Source organism: Phodopus roborovskii, unplaced genomic scaffold (assembly GCF_943737965.1).
Source record: "Phodopus roborovskii unplaced genomic scaffold, PHOROB, whole genome shotgun sequence".
Classification (NCBI taxonomy): domain Eukaryota; kingdom Metazoa; phylum Chordata; class Mammalia; order Rodentia; family Cricetidae; genus Phodopus; species Phodopus roborovskii.
In genome coordinates, this window is record NW_026126480.1 from 39692501 (window position 1) to 39698619 (window position 6119).

General features: G+C 45.1%; 1 pseudogene; it reads left to right on the forward strand.

Moving 5' to 3' along the window:
• Positions 1–3247: 3247 nt before the first annotated feature.
• On the forward strand, positions 3248–3977 carry LOC127227796 (60S ribosomal protein L7-like; annotated as a pseudogene).
• Positions 3978–6119: the final 2142 nt, after the last annotated feature.

Below are 6119 nucleotides of genomic sequence, written 5' to 3' on the forward strand. Positions count from 1 at the left end.
ATTTCCAGAATAAAATACCCTTCCTAGGTCAATCCAGACCAGGGAATTTGTCTAAGGTCCTTGTCAAAGGTTCACAGTGTTCAAGCCTGACTACTCCTCAAGTAGACTATTCCCCTTGCAGCTTCAGGGAGGACACCCCTCCACCCCCACATCTCCACACCCTCACACCCATCCCCCCACCCCACACCCTTTGCCTTTAGTGTCATTTACACAACAGGTAGATGGTCATCATTGATTGGCTGACAGATGGATGTCTGCCTAGAAAACATGTCTATTGGTTGGTCTGAACCAATCACAATCTCTTGCCTAGCATGACCCTTGGGACCTAGAGTTGGTGGGATATTTCTTTCCCACAGATGGACAGAACTTGGAGGCATCCAAAATATAGTTAGAGCAAAGATTGACACAGCTGGTTGTAGATCAATGAAATTATGGTAGGAGTAAAAAAAAAAAAAAAAGCAAGCCTCCCTTCTCAGTTCTAAGCACTGTGCAGAAGGGCAAATTTTTGAGTTCTAGGACTTCCCTGTCTTCTAGCAAATCCTTGTTGCTTATGCTTTGGACATAGGTCTTGTGCTTGACAATAAAGTCATCTCCAAGGGGTGGCTACCTGTACTATTTAATAAGATGTGGGAGAAATGAGTGAGGGGCTTAAGGAAGGGAGAGAGGGGAGTGGTTTTCCACTATGCCTCAGGGGAAGACTTGACCATCCTGAAGGAAGGACACATTCTGTTCTCTAGAATGGGAGTGGTTCTTGTAACCAAGAATTTTAAAATGGACTAGGATGTTATGAAATATTTGTGTGAAGATATAATGATGTGATTGGTTTAATAAAGAGATGAACATCCAATAGCTTGGCAGAAAATATAGGAGGGACTTCTGGGCAGAAAGAGAGGAAGACTCAAAATAAGTCAGACACACAAAATGTGAGAGAGGCAAAAGCCACATGGTATAATGTAGATTAATAAAAAAAATGGGTAATTTAAATTATAAGAGCTTGAAGAACAAGCCTAAGCTAAGGCTGAGCTTTCATAATTAATCAGAAGTATCAGTGTCATTATTTGGGAGCTAGCTGGTGGGGCAGAAAAAATACTCATTACACCCAGGAAAAACTGTGAAGTCAGCACATTTTGCCTGCACCACTGAGGATTTCCACCTCCATCTCCCTGGCTCCTCTCGTGTCCCTCTTCCTCCACTGACAGTAGGTATGGAGGACTGAGTGGTGTCCTGCCAAGCACATGTGCACTGGAACCTCAGAGTGTGAGTGCATTTGAAAATAATGTACTTGGCTAATGTGAGTTCATACGGGGGGAGAGGGAGGGAGGAGGCTAAGTCTGGTGGCTGGTGTCCATATTGGAAGATGAACTCATTTCAGAGTCATGCACCAAAAATCAAGGAATGCCAGAGGCTGCCAATAACACCAGATGGATTTCCCCACTGGGCCCTTCTGAGGAACCACCCCAGTGACATGCCATCTCAGGTGCCTCTTGAGTTGAGAGAATAAATTTCTGCTGTTTATCGCACCCACCGTGTGCACCTTTATTATGGGAGTCCTGGGAAAGGACCCCTTGGAATATGTGGCAGGACAAACGAGGACAGAGCTTCCCACTGATGTGACTTGCTAAAACTGATTCTTCGTGCTTCCCCAGGAAAGCTGTTTGGAGGAAGTGTAATCAAAATGAGAGCAAGCAAGCAGCAGGTCTGTTTACACTTCCTTCACGCTTATGGTAGAAGGAAGCATCTATTAGGCACCATCTAATACTCCAGATAATTTAAATACTTCCACAGTTCGCTATTTCCTACCAATTGAGGGAGGAGGAGGCTGTAGGACTCTGGAGCTTAGGAAACTTCCAAGACTTGTGAGGTCCCTTCTTAAGGTTATACAAGCAAGAAACAGCTACTTGGGTGGAGAGGGGAGACTTGTCAGTGAAGCTGCCTGCACACTGGGTGTAGAACGCTAGTGCTGCGGCTTTGGTCACTTGTCAGGCAGGGTGGAATGTTGGTGATGCAGCTGCCATGCTCCCATAGTTAATGCCCTATCTATACTGCTGGTTATCCCAGGAAACTCATTGGTTGACCAAGCTGGGCTTAGTTGGAATAGTTTGTTTTTCTTTAAGGAAAAAAAAAGCTTTGTGTGTGATATGAGCATGTATAAGTGTGGACACATGCCATAGCACACATGTGGCAGTCAGAGGACAATCTTAGGTGTTGGCCATCACTGCCTACCTTGCTCACAAACAGGGTCCTTGCCTGTTTTGGTGTTTGCCAGGCCCTGCAGGTGGCCTGTGAGCATCAGCAGATTCCCTGCTTTAGTCTCCCATCCTGCTATAAGAGGGATTGTAGATTAGTGCTACCCAGCAGGCTTGATGCAAATCTGGGGGATCCAAACCCACATCCTCATGCCTAATCAGGGAACATGTTACCCACTGAGCCGGCCTGGCATTAGTTCTTTGGTTTGTGGTCAGTTCACTATCTGAGGTCAACAGATGTCTGGCCACATCTTCTCAAGAAAAGCCATGCTACATGTGAGATGCTCAAAGCTGTCCTGTGGAGTCAAATGTATTGTGCCCATTTTGCTGCTCAAGAAAATGAGGTTTAGACTGCACCAACAATTGCCCAGAAAGCACGAAGCTGACAAGGCCAGGCTCAGGATTTTAGTTTTAGGCCTTCTTCAAAGTAAAGGCCATTTCCAAGAAGTCAACATCCTTGTAGAAAAGCATTTATTTAAAGTTGGGTAGAGAGAAACATGCTTGGACCGTGGTGGCATGTTGAAGAATATTAATTTAAGGTGTGTTACATTCATCTATGATATGAAATATTTGTTTAGTGATGCAAAGATGTGTTGCATTCTTTTATGTTGCATTTGTTTAACTCTGTGAAGCTGTGTTACTTTGCCTGTCTAAGACACCTGATTGGTCTAATAAAGAGCTGAATTTCCAATAGGTAGCCAGGATAAAGGATAGGCAAGGCTGACAGGCAGAGAGAAAAAAATAAAAGAAATCTTGGAAGAGAAGATCAAGGAGCAAGAGAAGAAGGAAGAGAATGCCAGGGCATAGCCACACAGCTACACAGCAAGCCACAGAGAAAGTTAAAGAAATGTATATAGAATAGAGAAAGGCAAAATCCCAGAGGCAAAAGATAATCAGGACAATTTAAGAAACGCTGGCTAGAAATAAGCTAAGGCCAAACATTCATAAGTAAGAATAAGAGTCTGTATATTGCTGCCCCCCCCCAACGACTGGAAGGAGCCATGGAGGCCGCACCAGAGAAGAAAAAGTTTCCTGCTGTGCCAGAAACCCTTAAGAAAAAGCAAAGGAATTTCTTTGGAGCTGAAGGTGAAGCACTTTCGGAAAAAGTTTGCACTGAAGACATGGAGGAAGCTCATCTATGAAAAGGCAAAACATTATCACAAGGAATACAGGCATATGTACCGGACAGAGATTCGCATGGCTAGGATGGCAAGGAAAGCCGGAAGCTTCTACTTGCCTGCAGCTGGCATTTGTCATCGGAATCCGAGGTATCAATGGTGTGAGCCCAAAGGTCTGCAAGGTGTTACAGCTGTTCTGTCTTAGTCAGATCTTCAATGGCAACTTTGTAAAGCTCAACAAGGCTTCGATTAACATGCTGAGGATTGTGGAACCATACATTGCATGGGGGTACCCCAACTTGAAGTCAGTAAATGAGCTCATCTACAAGTGTGGTTATGGCAAAATCAATAAGAAGAGAATTGCCTAGAAGGACAATTCCTTGGTAAATACGGCATTATCTGCATGGAGGATCTGATCTATGAGATCTACACAGTGGGAAAATCCTTCAAGGAAGCCAACAACTTCCTGTGGCCTTTCAAACTGTCTTCTCCACTGGGCGGGATGAAGAAAAAGACCACTCACTTTGTGGAAGGTGGCGATGCTGGCAACAGGGAAGACCAGATAAACAGGCTTATTAGATGGATGAACTAAGGTGCTGCCTGTGGTTTTTGTAATCTGGTCAGTTAATAAACAGTCACAGCTTGGCAAAAAAAAAAAAAAAAAGATTCTGTATATTTATTTGGGAGCTCCATGGTGGGCCCCCAAAGAGTAAAGAGCAGAAAACCAACAAGTTTCACTGTGTGTGAAACTTGAAACAGCCACTCAGGCTATGGAACAGAGCCCTCTCTGGAAGACCCTCATAATCTTATGGCATGTCAGGCTGCCTAGGTACCTACTCCACGGCAGGAAATCTGACACACTGTCCAATGACATGGGACGGGGGTAGATGGTCTTCTTGGGGAAGGATGCAGGCAGTGTAGCCCCTAAGGGTGGAAATGTTATAGAGGAAAGGTACATGGGATTGCATTTCTTTTCAGAATGCCATATCCCCCTCATATGTGTTATAATTAGTCTCATATGACAAAAATTATAAGACTTGGAGAACAAAGAGAGTGAGGGCCTGGTCTGGGCTGCACAGCTAAAAATATGGGCACAAGCCCCCTTCTTACATGATATCCCACTGCCACTGGGACATCAATTGACTCCTGTCCACAAAGTGCCTTCTAGAGCAACAAAAATCTGAAAAGTGAGGAAGTGTCAGTCATCAGGAGACTGCCCAGCAGTGGCCACTGATGTGTACAGCCTCTCTCTCTCTCTCTTTCTCTCTCTCCCCAGAAGTAATAGGCTGGCCAATCACAAGGCCTCATCTGTTTGGCCATTGTGTTTAGGTCAGGAGTAGCACATGGTCCATGCTGGGCCAATCATGGGACTTAGATTCCTGTTAGCCGTGAGGGTAAGTAGGCATTGACTCTTGTCAACCTAGATGAAATATAGATCTGTGAGAAAGGATCTAGCTAGAGAAGGGGTTGAGGTAGAGATGTTCCTCTTGGGATCTGCTATGCCTGAAGCCAGATGTGTCTACACCCTGCCTGTTAACTGAGCAGAAAATCCACTCCCCTTTTTTGAGCTAGTTTGAGTGCAGTTTTATAAAAGATTGTAGCTAACCCAGGCAGTCACAGATATCTTAGCTTGGCCCAGATACCATCAAGGAATGCTGGGAAACAGAGTTTCATTAGTGCATTGGATGCAAGAAAAAATAGATGTTTGTGACTAATCATAAGCTTCTGCTGCCAGAAGATACTGCAAACATCTCATTCCTTCTCTGCCAGCTCTTGCCTGGACACTTCATCCTAATCAGCACCTGACCCTCACAGCTGGATTCAAGATCTGTAGAAAAAAGAAGACCCTTCAGGAAGGGGTGTTCCTTCATAGGAGCAGCAGGAGAGAGGGCATGGCACAGGTGACTCTGGAAAAGCCTGTGCTCTGAGGCCTGCTCTCTCAACTTTTCTTGCTGGCCTGGGCTTCCCAACAGTGGTTCTGTTGAAGTCCAAGGCAGAAAAAACATTACAGGGGTTTCGGCCTGGCCTACTCCAGCCTTTTGCCACAGCAATGCCTTTGTGTGCCTGAATTTCATTTAAAGTTGTTTTTGAAGCAGGATCTCACACTAAAGCACTGTCTTGTCTGGAACTCCAGATCCTCCTGCCTCAACCTCCCCGGTGCTGAGATCACATGCATGTAACTAACACCTGTTTCCCCTGCAGAGCCCTGAGCCAATGGCAGGCTGTTGGCAGTACCCATGATCAGCACACTCTTGCGCTGTAGCTCATAGTACTGGGTGCTACACCTGATCCCCGGTCACCTGTAACCACCTTCCTGAGCTCCCCAGAGATCCCCACTCACCAGGCCTTCCCTTGGGTTTCATAGGAATTCTGTCTTTGCTATGTACAGACCCTGATGTCATGACTCTACACTTAAGGACACTATTTTCCACCAGGCCAGGAACTTTTTACCAGCCCTGTGTAACTAGCAGGGAAGACCAGCTCTGACAAGGGCCATGTTTTGCGCTCTAGCCCCAGAAAGAGCCCTGGATGCTGGATGCTTGTGGTTTCACTTGGAGCCTGGCAGCATCTTTTCTCACAATACTGCTACTGGGTTAAATATATATAGTATTAATTATTATAATTTATTAAATATGGAGAAATCAAATCTTCCTGAGTTCCCTTACCACCCCGCTCCCCGACCAAAATGGAGTATCATATTTTGCTAAATGCTTAAACATAAAACTCCTGTAGAAAAAAAAAATTGTCCCCACAG